This window comes from Aethalodelphis obliquidens, unplaced genomic scaffold, assembly GCF_003676395.1.
Source record: "Aethalodelphis obliquidens isolate GAN/ISIS:26980383/991018 unplaced genomic scaffold, ASM367639v1 scaffold40, whole genome shotgun sequence".
In the NCBI taxonomy this organism is placed as follows: Eukaryota; Metazoa; Chordata; class Mammalia; order Artiodactyla; family Delphinidae; genus Aethalodelphis; species Aethalodelphis obliquidens.
Window position 1 is genome coordinate 8,083,268 of NW_020837984.1, and position 16,402 is coordinate 8,099,669.

Genomic DNA, 16,402 nt, shown 5'->3' on the forward strand with positions numbered 1-16,402 from the left:
TGTAGTGAGGTGGATGGACCTAGAGGCTGTCATACAGAGTGAAGTAAGTCAGAAAGAGAAAAACAAATACCGTATGCTAACACATATATATGGAATCTTTAAAAAGTGGTTCTGGTGATCCTAGGGGCAGGACAGGAATAAAGATGCAGACGTAGAGAATGGACTTGAGGATACGGGGAGGGGGAAGGGTAAACTGGGATGAAGTGAGAGAGTAGCAATGACATATATACACTACCAAATGTAAAATAGATAGCTAGTGGGAAGCAGCTGCATAGCACAGGGAGATCAGCTCGGTGCTTTGTGTCCACCTAGAGGGGTAGGATAGGGAGGGTGGGAGGGAGGTTGAAGAGGGAGGGGGTATGGGGACATATGTATACGTATAGCTGATTCACTTTGTTATATAGCAGAAACTAACACAGTATTGTAAAGCAATTATACTCAAGTGAAGATGTTAAAAAAATTTTTTTTTAATGCTCTGCAAAATGCTGGCTGACCACTTTAGTTAGCAGAAATGGCTATGTTGCTGCAGTTGTCTGTCTGTCTGTCTCTCTAACCTGAGTGTTCTAGGGCCACATTGTATCTGTCCCAGTCACTTTCTGTGATGTGGAAAAAAGGGAAAGGGAGGATTGGTTTTGGTTATGTTTTGACACCATCAGTATCCTTACCTTCTCTTTTCCACATCCCTCCCCCCAAATAAGTAGCAGCTCATAGCACTTTCCAATAGGATGTAACATTAATAATTCTGCCAGTAAAGAAGATCCAGAAATAAAACCTAACTTACTATTTCCAATTTTGTACAAGATCACAATTAAAATCTCTGAGAAGCAGGGATTTTTAAGAAGACCCTAAGATTATTTTTAAATTTTGATTCTCCATACCATCTCAGATTCTTACTACCAGAGAACATTTCAACTATGGCAGATGGCATATTCCAAAGATGGCTGCAACAATATCTCCCAACCCACATGCTCTTCTACAATGTGACATTGCTACCTTCCCATCAAGAGGTTACTACTTCTCTACCCCCTTGAATCTGGGAAGTCCCATGATTGCTTTGGCAATAGAATATAGTGGAAGTGATGTTGTGCCAGTTTTGGGCTTAGCCATTAACTGGCCTGGCACTTTCAATTCCTGCTTCTTAGAAGCCAGCTGCTATGTAAGAAGTGGGATTACCTAAGAAGCCACCCTATGAGAATCCCAAACCACACTGAAAGACCCTGGAGGATGAGATGCCATGTGGAGACAGAGAGAAGCCAAGGAACTGAAACTCGATGTGGGAGTGAAGGCATGATCTTGGGCATCCAGCCCAGCAGAGCCTTCGGAGGTCTTTGTGACTGTAACTGCATGAGAGTCCCCAAAAAAGAACTTCCTGGATGAGCCTTGTCAACCCACAGAACTATGAGAGATAAAAAAGTTTTGTTTTGGGCCACTGGGTTCTGGGATAATTTGTTAAGCAGCAATAGGTAGCTGGAACCCAACCTCTGGTGACCATAGTAGGGTCTGAGGGCAACCCTTCTTCCCAAACTTTAAATGGCGGAGCTCTGGGTTTATCTATTTTACGTTTGGGGATTCTTCATGAGACATTATTTAGAAAAGAGTGGCCCCACCTCTTTAAAAAGTTTGTCTATGACTCCCATGGGTAATTGAGAGTAGGCTAAATAAATGTGAACCACCCTTGAGGACCATAAAAAACAGTGTGACATCAAATCTCCCCTGATCAGATTCCTTTAGACACAAATATACTTAGGCCACTCCAGATGGTTGTGTATTTATGTCTGATTTCTAAAGCCCTTGATATAAAGGATTCCAATTCTGGTTTCTAATGGTGCTCACTGTTGAGAAATTCTTTTTTACTCAGAGACTCTGTAGATTGTGGACTCTGCCCTATTCCTCCAGCTGCCCTTGTTTGAGTTCAGGAAAAGGAGCTCATGGCGTCTGTCTTAGTGATATGGACTGTAGCTCTTGGAAGAGAGCAAAAACCCCTTTACTTGGTGCCACTGTCCTGTGTTAGGCACAAGATGATGAGAAAATCATCTTACTAAGGGCATTCATTTTCATTAGAAATGGCTCTTCATGAAACCTGCACATCCTCTGGCCCCGAGCTTTGCTTAAAACATTTGAAGTGACCTTGCCAATCAAAATAATTTTTCCTTCAACACTTAGCAAAGCTATATGTAGAAAGATTTCCTTAAAGGCTTTCAGCATGCTCAGCTAAGAGCAGTGTTTTTAGTCTTCTGCACTAGTGTGCTGTTTCCTTTTATCATTCAGACCATCTGTGATGAAGTCTACTTTGTTAACTCGGAAAACCTCAATTTCTGTAAGACTTTAAGATGAAGCATTAACATATTTTTATGGATATGCTACCATTATGGTTTTGGAGACTTCTCATTTCTGTTATTAAAAAGAAAAAAGCTGCCATCTAAGCTTCTCTTAAGAAACCATTTTTACATTTATAATCTTTAAAGATGCTTATGGAAAGAAGTGCTTTGAACTCTTTTCAGTAAGATTTAGCTCAGCCTAAAGCTTAACAATAATGTAATTTGAGTGAGAGGGTCTGATCCTACCTGTCAGAGATGCTGCAGAAAGATACATAAAGCACAGCCAGAATCTCATCTGAAACCAGTTTAAAGATTCATGTGGCTAAGAGTCATTCCTGTGTGATCTGGTTTCTTAATACCATAGTACACACTGAATATTGGGATTCCAGAGCTGGAGTGCACCTTAAAACTCATTTTATCAAACCCCTTTGTGCCACAGATGAGTAAACTAAGGCCATGCATTCTGACTGGGAAGTATACTTTCTTTCCACTATCCTCTTGCTAGTCAAAGTGTGCTTCCTAGAACCAGCAGCATCACCTGGGAGCTTGTTAGAAACGCAGGATCTCAGGCATCACACCAGGTTGATTGCATCAGAAACTCCATTCTTACATGATCTCCAAATGGTTATAAGCACACTGAGGTTTGAGAAGCTCTGCTCCATACCACATTTTTTCCCCAGAGAAGGACAAGCCTTTGGAATCAGCTCGTTCCAGATTCAAAATCCAGATTTTTCACTAATTAACAAAGTGGCCTTGAGCAAATCACTTAACCTCTCTGGTCCTCAGTTTCCTCAATAGTTACATGGGGGTAATAATAGCTATAGTGGAAGGTCACTGTGGCATTTAAATGGAAATAATGTTTGTATAGTTTCTAGTCAAGTGCAGGCAGTAGACCCTCAATAAATAGAAAACTACTACTACTGCTATTGCTACTGCTGCTGTTACTATTGCTACCGCTGTTAAAACCGCTGCAACTGAAAGATCCTGAGCGCTGCAACTAAGACCCGATGCAGCCAAATAAGTAAATAAATAATTTTTTTTTAAGTTAAAAAAAAAACAAAACACTGCTGCTGCTCCTACTACTACTATGGCTACTACTGCTGCTGCTGCAACTACTACTATTACCACTACTGCTACCACTATTTCTGTGCTGCTGCTATTACACCAATACTGCTTTTCTTGCTGCTGCTACTACCACTGTGGCCACTACTGCTACTACTACTGCTACTGCTACTACTGTTGCTGTGCTGCTACTACTGCTGCTGCTACGGCTAACACTAATACTACTGCTGCTGCCCCTCTTTCTCCTATTAGTGCTGCTGCCACTACTACTACTGCCATTGCTCCAACTACTACTACTGCTGTTCCTGCTGCTACTACTGTTGCTCCTGCAGCTATTACTACTGCTGCTGCTGCTTCTATCACTACCATCATCACCATGGTTATTATAACTCAGAGAGGCAAAGTAACCTGCCATACACTGACAAGTGACCAAAGTGAAACTGTATCCCAGGTCTCCTGACTGTTATTCCAGGACAGCTTTCCTGGACCTCATAATTTGCCTTCTCTTTTAAGTACAGCTAAATGCTAGCATCAACATTCTTGTATAAGACAACTTCAGTTCTTGGAGTAGAATATAGAAAAAGGAGACCACTTTTTTCAAGTTTCCATTTAAACCTCCTGGAACAATAACGTCAATTTGATCAATTCTGTATCTTTTCAAACTGTCATAGCTTCAACTCAGTTTGAGTTTCTTCTAGGTGACAGCTTCTGTTTCCTTCAACTATGGAATACTGCCTTTCTCTAATTTTGCTTCCAAAAGATTTCCCAAAGAAAGTTTTACTGGATCGGATAGTACATTTGTTTTCTTAGAAAACGGGATATGTGTCAAACTACAGGGAGATCTTGATTTTTTAAAAATGAATTTTTTATTTGTGTATTTTGGTCTTAGTCCTTTCAGCATGCAGTCCTACACTAAAGCATACCCCCTCTCCAGATATGTAACCCCACTTTGAACAGTTGTAAAGGAAGAAAAAAAACCTTCACTGTATGAAAATAAGATTTTGCCATTTTTCAAACTGAAATAGATGTTGATTTCTTTCTTTGAGGTCCCAGGATGACTTTTGATCCCTGATCTTAGAACCGAGGGCGTGTGACTAAATTTGAGAACATTGGCTAAAATGTTAACCTCTTAGCCTCAGATACATTAGATTCCAAAAAGTTAAAAATCCTCTGAATGGCAGAATAGCATATTTGTGTGGGAAAGCATTCAATTATCCCAAAACAAGATCTGTAAAAGCACTTTGCAGCCATTGATACCTAACAGATATTCCTCTTTCACTTAACCAAGGAAGTATAAACAGGAGAACAGGATCATACAACAGGACCAGTTTTAGTTAGGTTGGCCCACTGTAGAAGATAATGCAATTCCACAATTTTTAAGAAATTACAGGGCATATATACATGTACCTTAACTATATTTGCTTTTTATTTGTCAAAAATAAATAAATAATTTTAAAAATGAAATGAAATGATGCATCTCATTCTATTATGTAAGCGAAAAGGCACTGGGTTTTCCATCTCCAAGAGGCTGAGACTCCTTGGCTGCTGCTAGAATGAGTGGGTACTGGGATAGGTTTTCCAGCCTTGAGGGCTGCATCTTAGCACTTGCTTAGTTTAACAAGCACTGTGCCTTGTGCTTTTAACAAACACTTAAGCATTTGTAGGGATCCAAATGAATCAGAAGCTCCAGTATGTATTTTTTCAAAGCACTCCCCCAACACACACAAAAAGGCTAAATTCACAAATCAGCTCAGTGAAGGAGCCTTAAGCATGGCTCTGACTTATAAGCCATAGACATAAATAAGAAGTCTAACATTTCCTGAGAGGGGACACAGGTACACAAATACACTGTGCTGTGCTAAATTCCAAAGGCAACGTTTCCCAGAGTCTTAAGAACGAGGTCCTTTAAAATTCTTTATCTATCTGTCTGTCTATCTATCTATCTATCTGTCTATCTTCTAAGGACTTAACATTAACCAAACACAGTTTCTAAGCACTTTACAAATATTAACCCACTTAATACCTTTAATAATCTTTACCAGATAGGTTACTCTTATCCTCATTTTACAGATGAGGAGATAGTGTCAGAGAAGATTTAAGTAACTTGTCTAAGACTACACAGCAAATAAATGACAGGACTGGAACTCAGGTAGTTTGACTCCAAAGTCTATGCTATTACTGTGCTACATCATGAGGTTGTTGTGTTGCAATTTTCTTTACACTTAGCTCGTAGATAAATATTTTACTTGCGGTACTAATGAAACCAAGATGGTGAGTTCAATACTTAAATGTGCCAATAATTGAGGCTCTGCATATATGATATATAATCTATAGTCTGTATTTTTAATTTCAAAGTCTTTAATTCTTAGCTAGCTTTTTCAATTCATAAGACTATGATAATTTTTCCTTTTAGGGCCATGTGTTATTATAAACTACAAATATAAAAAAGCAAACTAAGCATTTTTTTCAAAAACATTCTGAGGTGTCAATACAAGGGACCAGGTACAAATGCCCAGAGCTTACTAGAGACTTGTAAAAAAGAATTTTATTTTATTTTTCATTATTATTATTTTTTTTATGGAAAGGCATTTTATTTTAAATATAGCTGTGTGTACATGGAAAAGAGAATTTTAAATGAGACTGGAAATGAGTCATTTGCCTGTTGAACACCTTGATGCTTTCCTTCCATGCTGCTATTGGCATGAAAATCTGCCCCTTAAGTCAGACTTTATCATAGGTAGGAAAAGTTTCCAATACCCAACCACAAACCGAGGAATCAAAATCTCCCCATATATATAAAAAACAAAAACCCCTCCCTAATCTGTAACCAGAATGCTTCCGGGCCCTGGAACCACCCATTGTGCCTTGGCCACTCCAGCACAGACACAGGAGTGTTGCCATGGCGGCAGGGACCCAACTGTGTGGGCTGGTTTCAATAACCAGCAGCTGCTCACTTCATAAAAAGCAGGATGACAGCCCAGTTCTGAATGAGCGTTCTTCTCTGGGCTTAGACCTGACCTGAATATTGTTTTCTCATTGAATTTCCTTTTATTTATTTATTTTTAGAGATCAACTTTCCTTGAACTTTCCCTCATTCGTGTTGCACTTGGCAGGACTATAGAACCTTTCTTTCCTTCCGTAGAAAATGTGTTTTTTTCCTTAACAGTTCCTGAGGTTTTCCCTGTGCCTTCCTTATCACACCACCACCACCACATTTACACACACACACACACACACACACACACACACACACACACACACACACACACACACATGTGCACACATACACCTTTGCCTCATTATATAAAGACCCCAAACAAATCCACTGAGTTTATTTACTCCAAGAAGTATTAAGGCCCAGGGAGCCCAAAAAACCCTCCATGTTAGGTGACTCACCCAACACCAAGTACATTTCATTTGCCCTGTGAAAATTTGGAGCTGGAATGGAAAAATGACCATCTACTCTCATTATTCTGGCCATGTTCAGAGAATCTATGTTTTAATCCTAAACACATTCTCAATTCACAGTTGATTCAAAATCTGTTTTTTTCCTCTTTGTTTACATATTGGCAAAATGGGAAGAATATAAAAATGTAAAGACTACTAATATGATTTCTGACCCCCTGTCATAGGGATTGCAGAGAAAACTATTCTTGATGCAAGATAAGAGCTGTACTATATTTGAGATGAACTTTGCCCTCTCCAGCTCTTAAGGAGTTTGGAATAATTTTGAAATGAGTCTTGTGCTGCTGTTGAAATTTTTTTTATAAACTTGAAACAATTTGTTTACAAGTTTTTACTAAAGACTGTCACAGAAAAATGTTTGTGGACATGATATCTAACAGGCTGACAGAACCCAGAACTTGCTTGGTATTCAGAGGAGAGCTCACCCACCATTATCCTGCACAGTGTATAATTACTTGCATGTTGGGAGCCAAAAAAGGGAATGCAATCCTGTGAGTGTGTGTTTATACTGAAGAGTTTGGGAAGCAAAACAATTCAGCAAGCATTCTTCATCCCCAGCATCCGGGAATAATTAATTTGCTTGCTATGGTTTATAGCATGAAGTTGATAAAGTTGTCTAAAGTGTGGAGGCCATTTGCCTTAGTTAAAGCTTTCTACTTTGGGGTTTTACATTGTGGCTAATTTTAGTAAATCTTTTTATTTTTAATCCTAAAATGCTGTGACAAGAACCTTCTGCTTATGGTTTCTTGATCATTTTCTTTTCGGTCTTATTCCCACTGTGTTCAGGAAGCTGGCACTTACATTCCTCTCCCCTCTTCCTTGCAGTGTGATGCTGCAGGGGCACAGACCTCTCAGGAGTGAGGCCCTGGAAAATGTAGTGTTGTTTTCAGTAAATACTTATTTGAGCTCTGAAGAGTTCCTCTGGAATACAGAATGTATCTTTGTTTGATTCTATCAATTTTAGGCCAGGACACTGGAGATTGTCGTGTGAAGCTCTCAATCTATTATATATGGAAAGTATTGTGACAAGTTCTGATAGTTTATGTTAGGTGCAACATTCCCTTAATTGTGACTTTTAGGAAGAAATCACTATATATAATATATATACTATATTGCATATATATGTGTGTATATATATATATACACATGCATATATAGTATAGTGCATATATATGTATGTATGTATATATATGCATACATATATGGTGTTCTCTCTATCCAATCCAACAACTCAACATGTTACAGAGGGCTTATCAGTCCCTGGGGATTTTCCTCCAATTTCTCCCTAAGGCATGCTAGAATGAAACACAACAGTTACTCTGACCTGAGTTTAATTCGGGATTTCAGAATAAGAGCAAATGTTTTATTTTTGTTGGCTGAGTGCTCCAAGTGTTTAACAGTGCTAAAAGTTTTCTATAGCACTTTTGAGAGCTCATATTTCACAACACCTAGCTATTTTCTTTTGAATCCTGGTGAGAAACAAACTGAGGAACTCCCCAAATAGAGCCAGGTTTTTATCCCCACCTTGCTTTTCTCAGGGTTTATCTCCACACTTTGACAACTGTTTCAAATCTCTTGTGCCCTATATTTCAGGTCTCTTTAGGCTAAATATATGTCGTTGCCCTTCATTGTCAAAAATGATGACTTCTAGAAGGATTTTTTATGAGGGGCTTGTACTCACTAAGAGTAACTAGGCTGAGGTCCAATTCTCAGGCTGACACACTCACTGCCCCAGAGCCAGAAGATGCTTGCTCAGAGGAGCTGCTTTTGTTCTTCTGCCTCTACACTCCCAGCCTCTGTAAAGTGTGACATCTCCCTGTTCCTTCCTTCAGGGCTTAGAAGCAGGGACTGGACCTGACATCAGTGACTAAATACTCACGTCATAGCTCTTAAAAGCCAATGTATGGTCCAGTGACTGGATTGGTACTGGTTGGTCATGAGCTTTCCCAGATCTGTTTTCTGATACCAAAAAAAAAAAAAAATTGGCTTCATCAATACAGAAAACTTCCCTGTCATGTTTACCCCTGTACTTCATCATATAGAAAAATTCCTGGTGCATATCACTTAATAAATATTTGGCCAGTGAATGAACAAAAGGATAATTGGGTGCATGAATGAGTTGAGTTTTTCCTGAAGCTGAATACATTCATTTTCAGAACAAAAATTTCTGATATTATGTCCTTTTTACCTTTTGGCCCTTATAATGTTTATTTTGTAATAATTATTACATAAGGTAAAAGTGTTATTAGAGAGCTTTTAGGCAAAAGGGAACTATTAAGCAACCTGAGGTCAGTTCCCAAAATTCCTACACTGGTCCAGAAAATTCAAAATTTGGAAATCACTGGCCCAAAGCATGTTCTTTCTTGCTGTTGCCTTGTCTCTAGTGATGTTATCCTTTTCTTCATAAAATTTGCTTCAGAAGGGGTGATAAAAGTGAATAATAAAAGTGAATTTTTATGAACCAAAGTGAAAAACACCATTCAGATTCAGAAACACCAACATTGTTGAGCATATCCCTTGTTCCAGGCCCTGTGCTATGGGCATTCACACACTATCCTGCTTAAGTCCTGACAGGTGTGCATTATTGTTTCACTTTGATTTGAAAAGTGAGCTAGATTTTGGGTGGTCCATATCCTCTCACAGAAAAAAAAGACCTAGAGGACTGAGGAGGTCTAAGAGAGGTTAATGGAAGACGTAGGAATGAACCGAGACTTGCCGGTCAAGGGTGATTTGGTTGGGAAGAGAATGACTAGTGACAACAGTAAAGATGAGGAGGAATAATAAGCACAGAGTCCAGACTGATCTGAGTGGAAAGCAAGCGGCAGATAAGAAGACTGTGGATGCACAGATTATTGGACAAGATCATCGTTTCACAAGTCATGACACTTCAAGACAGTATGTTCTAAAGCTTGCTAACTTCTCAGATTCCTGAAAGAAATATTTGTCTCTTTGTTTACTTGACTGTTTTTAGCTTCTCATCATATTGCTTGGGAAGATGATTATGCTTTTAAGTGCTGGGTATGTTTCCTATAAGAAATATTCTTTGCATCCCTGTTGCTGAGTGTGCAATGTATTCTTAGTTTTCTATAAGAGCCCAGACTATTGAGTTAGAAGTTTCCAAAAGGAGCAGAAGCCCAGCCTATTATAAATTTCCAGCTCCAGAAATGCATCCTTAAGCTTGGTGTGAAAATTATATGACATTATTATTATTATAAAGTCCTGCTTTTTCTATTGGTGATAGCCTATGGATCTCAGGATATGTCCACCATTTTTAACTCTGAGGCATTTCATTTGAAGAGTGAAAAGTTGATAAACTTGGCAACATGTGTATATATGAAGCACCTAGTTCAATGCTATGTGGCAGGTGTTCAGTAAATTGTAGCTATAGTTGATTCTCATTATTTGTGGATTCCATATTTGCAAATTTGCCTACTTGATGAAATTTACTTGTAACTCCAAAATCAATACAGCACTTTCATGGTCATTGTGGATATGGACAGAGCAGTGAAAAATTTGAGTCCTCTGGCATGCACTTTCCCAGTTGAGGAGGAACAAGGCAATGCTCTGCCTTACTGTGTCAAGTTCTCATACTGTAAACAAGTGTCTTTTTGGTGGTCTACTTAGTGGTCTTTTTTCAAAAAGGCTTTTTGGGTGATTTCATTGTTTAAAATGATTCCCAAGTATATTGCTGAAGTGTTTTCCAGTCTTCCTAAGCACAAGAAGCACCTTATAGAACAAAATATGTGTGTTAGGTAAGCTTTGTTCAGGCTTAAGTTAGTGTTGCTGGTCAAGAGTTCAATGTTAATGAATCCATATTATATTAAATAAAGAAATAAGGTATCTTTAAACAGAAACAGGTAAAACAAGGTTATGCATTGATTGGTTGATGAAAATGTGACCACAGGCTTTCAGGAAACCTAACCCTGCATTTTTCCTAGGAGCAATGGTTCCATACTTGCTAATGTGTTCCCAGCAACTTTGTAGAACGTAACTACCAGAAATGGCAAGAAACTACTGCATTTATTATAGCAGTCATTCAAGAAGGTCAAACTGTGTGGTTGCTGCCTAAGCCCAATCTATTAAGAGTGTCAATGATTTTATAACTTTATATCAGATACCACCTTCTTTCCTCTGCTTCGACCTTCCCAAGATTCTCAAAGCAGTGTCTCTTCATGGTGCCCATTCAGTGCAATGTTTCTTCGGTTCTTGAGCCAATCTTGTCTAGGGCAGAAAGTTAACAATCCCTGCCCCAGGTCCACCATTTGTTATGTTTGGCATGAAGTCAGACCCTCACCCCCTACTCCTGCCAGAACTGGATGCCCACTAGAGTGACTGATCTCTCAGACTGAATACTTGTGTCTACCTCACAGCCCATCATCCTGGAATCCTGTGTCCACGGATGAGCCCTGAGGGTTCACATTACCACTGAATCTCATTACCTCAGTGTTTCTTATAACTAAGCGTCTACCATGTTACAGGCATCCACCTAGTCAAGTTTTTACTCTCAAGGGGAGGGAGACCCATCAAGAGATGCAATATAATGTAGTCAATGATTTGTAGATGTAGATGATGCTGTGGGGGTACAGAGGAGGGATGTTAAATCCAACAGGAAGGCTTCCCAGAAAATGTAGTATTAGAACCTAGTCTCAAAGAGTAAGGAATTGGCCAGGCAAAGAAGAGGATGAAGGGTGTATAAAGATGTCTCGGATAAATGAAACAGCATAAGCAAAGGCATGGACACATGAAAAAGCATGGATTATTCTGGAAATCACAAACATTTAAATATTGCTGGTTATAACATGTAAGGGGACAAGAGATGGGAAATGAGGCTGGCTAGGGAAGCAATCTGTCATATCATACTGTCATGTCAGTGACGGGGAGCCAATGAAATGGAGTAACCCAAAACACATGGTTGGATTTGAGTTACACAAAGACCACTCTGGTGTCTGTTGGAAGGATGAGTCTGAGGGTTGCCAAACTGGAAGCAAGGAGACAAGTTTTAAGCTTTTCCAATAGTTCTGGTAGGAATGTTGAGGTCCTGAGCTAGAGCAGCAGAGGGACTAGAGGGGAGAGGAATATGAGATGGTAAAATCAGCGGGCCTTAGTGATTGTATTAGGATAAGCTGGATAATGCTACAGTTAACAAATGATCCCCACAGCTCAGTGACTTACTGCAGAAGTTTGTCAGTCGTGCAGCATCTTCTGCAGATTCAAGCATCTCAGCAAAGCAGCCACCCTCCTGAGATGCCTCAGTTAGATAGGCTTCTTTGATTTGGTAACTCACCATCTCAACAGAAGACCTCTGCCTTCACAACAGGACAAGAGCTATTTCAGGCAAAGAGAATTGAGAGTTTTTCACTACTTTAGCCCAGAAATAATATGTGAATTTTCATTCACATTTCACTGGACCAAACTAGTTGTACGGCTGCACTTAACTGGAATTGGGATGGTAAGTGTAGTCTCTCATATGCCCAGAAAAGAAGAATTTGATATTGGTAATCACGGGTGGTGTCCACCACAGCCCAAGGTCTATTCCATGGTGGAACAGAGATGAGATAGCCACTACAGTGATGTATGAACATGGTAGATGGAGACGTGAAAGGAGTTTATGATTTCCTTCAGGTTTCTAGCTTGAGAAAATGGAGGTTGATGGTGCCAGTGAGACAGGGAAGACTGGAGGAGCAGCATATTTGAGGGAAAAATAACGGTTTTGGACACATGAAACATCCCTAGGGTAAGCATTATATCCAGAGATAAGAAGCAAAAGGTAGAGTGGGGTGTTAGTTAGTGTTGAGCAAAGCTGAAAGCAGTTAGAATGTTTGAATAGATTAGAAGAAGCAGTGACTGAGTCACAGTCATGAGTGGAAGGTGAATAGATAAATTACCAGGAGAAGGTATCTGGGGAAGAAATAGAGGCTGGTACTCAAGGCTTTCAGCATTGGACACACATTTGCCTGATGCTGTAAGATGTTTTTTTGTTTTGTTTTGTTTGTTTCTTTCATAATTGAGATTTTATTGGTTGTTTTGAGGATCAGTACACAGACATTTCAATTTGTACACAATTCTCAACATACGTACCAAAAACCTTAAAAATCATGTAGTTGTGATTCTTTTCTGAACAGTTATTCCAGTGACTTTCCAGCTTAAAATTTGGGGGCAAATTTTCCTTCACAGGATATCAAGTACCAATATCTTCAAATATTGATATGCTGTTACATCGTAAGTCCCACTAATTAACAATTTAATATCACATACACTACATACGCAAATTGTCAGTCGTTGACAGCACATTAACAGTTACTAGAAGAACTGGACTACCACGACCAAACATGTTACAGAGTGCACAAAATTCTGCCCAGGAGAGCCAAGATCAAGGGGTGAGTGGTTTGCTTTAGGAAACAATTCTACCAAAAACAACGTGGGAAGAGAAGTAATTTAAAGTGTTTAAGACATTAAATGCACAACTGACTCCAAACTGCCATTTAGTATGCTTTGTATTACAGGATATAAAAGCTACACCCAAGACAATCAAAGCCTCCCATATTGAATATCCCACTATTTTCTGGTTGTACCAAAATATAAACAACCAGCAAATGATTTCACCTCTTAAACTAAGGCATTTACACTTAAAAAATGGGATGAGGTGGGATTCCTTCCTTTTTAAAAATGTTTCTAGAGCTACTAAAAAACTTGCATTTACAAAATAGTTGATAAAAATATTCCTCTGGATTGTACAAGAAGGGAAACAGGGACCACTGATAGGACCAGGTGTGTGATTTTACTCAGACTTGGCTTCTTTCTCTCCTGCTTCATCAGAAGCTGGGCTCTCCTCATTTTTAGTTTCTCCATTTTCTGAAGGTGAGTCTTCTTTAGTCTCTTGGTTAGCCACTTCAGCCTGTTTTCCCTTTGCTCCCCTTTTCCCTTTTGTTTGCGCTTTTTTGTTGGAATATTTATCCTTTCCTGGCGCCTTTTTTGGCTTCGTTTCCACTTTTGGAGGAGCCGGTTTAGCTGACAACCTCGCCGATCTCCTCTTGGGCTCCTCCTTCGCCGCCCCCTCGGCGGAGCTCACCTTCCTCTTGGGCATCGTGGCGGCGGGGCGGGCGCGTGCCGGGTGCCTGCGGGCCGCGGCGCGCCGAGAGCCTTCGCGAAGCTGGTCTGCCTGGCCTCTGCCGCTCCTGCCGCCGCCCGAGCTGCTGGGACCCGCGGCGGGGGCGGTGGGAGAACCGGATGGAACCGGATTGGGAGCCCCCCGCCTCCTCCTCCCCACCGCGTCCACCAGCCGCGGGCTCCCCCTCCCCGTCGTCCGGGCCGCCCCCCCACCGCCCCCGCCCATTGGCTGCTGGGCCCACCGCCTGTAAGATGTTTTAAAGAAGTCGTTAAATGCCTGACATGGCTCTGAACCTTAGCTAGTGACTAGGGCCCTGGTTTTCCATCTCTCTTTAGCCATCCATCCTTCCCAGGACCTGGATCCTGCTCTAATAAATGAGCCTTCTAGAGCTTGGCCACATGTAGGCAGCCTTCTATTCCCTTACCTCCTGTCTAATCATACCTTGGAATATCTCCTACCTGGCACCAACAAAGGCCATAACCATAACAGAGCTGGCTACATCCTTTAGAGTCTGCCTTTGACCCTTGTCCCTGATCCAAACTCTCACGTAGGACAGTGTCTCCAAACCCCATCCTGTGTCCCTCTCACAGGCCATTGCCTGGCCCTTGCTCACTAGCCTACCTGCCAATTCGGAAAGCTGTGGTCCCAGCTTGCCTTAGGCCATGCCCTTAAGAATTCAAGAAGGTCAATAAAGCAATAGTCTTACATGTGTTTCCCAGAAAATATTTACTACCAATAAAGATTGAAGTTTATCTGAGATTCATGGAGTGAGGGGTGGATGACATTATGCAAGAACCAGCCTGGAAGCATTAAGGCAATCAGTGGAGAGGTACATTTGCTCCCATCTGGACATGGGATTCTATGTCCAGAGTGCATGGCTGATATTAAAGAGAACCAAGCCCCGGGAAGAAAGAACTGTCAGGAAGCCCACAGAGACTACAGGAAATAGGTCAGAGCTGCCATCCTCATCTCCACTGTGCCAGGTGGAGACTGAAAATCCAAGATCAAGTCTGTGAAAGGACACAACAGATCCATTGTAACTGTAGGCATCAAGATTTGGGACCTGGGGAAGTGGAGCCGTGCCATGGCTTCAGGAACACCAAGGTCAGGGGCAGCTTGCAGAACCACATTGTTCCAGGAGTTCCTCTCTGAACAAGGCAGGGACTAAGTCTTGCCTTCCTGACCTGGCTTTCAGAAAAGCTGGCAGAAGCAAAGTGAAAGGCAGAGAAGCCTGCTAGGGACCTGGGGCAGGGCAGACCTTCTCCAACATAGGTTAAACTTTGAGACCCAGGCATAAGGGGATCAGGTAGGCAGTCTGGCTGCCCCAGGAGCCACTCAAGGGCAAGCCTACCTAACAGAATCCTTAAAGCTTCTGAGCTTCTCTTTGACCTCCAACAACAGCTTCTTCCAAGCTCCCATAGGAAGCTGGATGAGAGCAGCAGCTACTCTGGTCCAATATATCAGTGTGTTCTGGGAGATGGGAAGGCGGGGGTGGGGGGAGGGGGAGGGAGAGGAGGGGGAGGAGGCAGCTTTCTCCTGACTGGAACTGGCTGGAAACTCACTGAAAAAACTGGGATACGGGTAGGGTGTGGACAAGAGCTAAGACCAGGCCTGTGATAACTGCCAAAGATGACAGACACTCCATTACTTGTTTTAAAAGATGTATAGGGCTTCCCTGGTGGCTCAGTGGTTGAGAGTCCGCCTGCCGATGCAAGGGACACAGGTTCGTGCCCCGGTCCGGGAAGATCCCACATGCCGTGGAGCAGCTGGGCCCGTGACCCATGGCTGCTGAGCCTACGCGTCTGGAGCCTGTGCTCTGCAACAGGAGAGGCCACAATAGTGAGAGGCCCGGGTACCAAAAAAAAAAAAAAAAAATGTATGTATCTACCAATCATCCCCAGGGTACTCAAGTTCACACTATTGCTTAATGCAATTAAAAAGAAGTAACAAATATGAAAACACACTGTATACTGTGCCACTGAATATATGCAGGGCACTGAGACTGTTTAAAAGCTAGGCATGTAAAAATAGGCTTTATAGCTATGCTAAGTGTTTTATATACACTATTTTATTCAATCCTCCTCACAACCATAAGAGGTAGGTAGTAGTAGTATTTGCATTTTATACTGGGGAAAGCCAAGCTCACAGAGTAGCTAACCCAGGTCACGCAGCTAACTGGTAAGTGACAGTCTGCAGTCCAGCCCACGTCTGTGTTGATCCCAAAGACAGTGCTTCCTCCAGAGACCGAAAACATTGCTATGTCTTTGTTTTGAACATCTGGCTAAGCTGCCTCTTCACTCACTGTCTGCAGAGGTTAGTCCTGCAACACTGGCTCTGGTCTCTGCTGTTACCCAGAGAGCAGCCTCTGGGGGCTCTTGAGGAAGACCTCGTTTGTGGAGGAGAGCTCCCTCCCCTGCCCCAGGCCCACAACCACGGCTGTGGGTCTTAT

The 16,402-nt window shown here is 41.4% G+C and overlaps 1 pseudogene; it reads right to left on the bottom strand.

Annotated features, from left to right (window-relative positions):
* Positions 1-13,408: 13,408 nt before the first annotated feature.
* On the bottom strand, positions 13,409-13,975 carry LOC113633560 (non-histone chromosomal protein HMG-14 pseudogene; annotated as a pseudogene).
* Between the last annotated feature and the right edge of the window lie 2,427 nt (positions 13,976-16,402).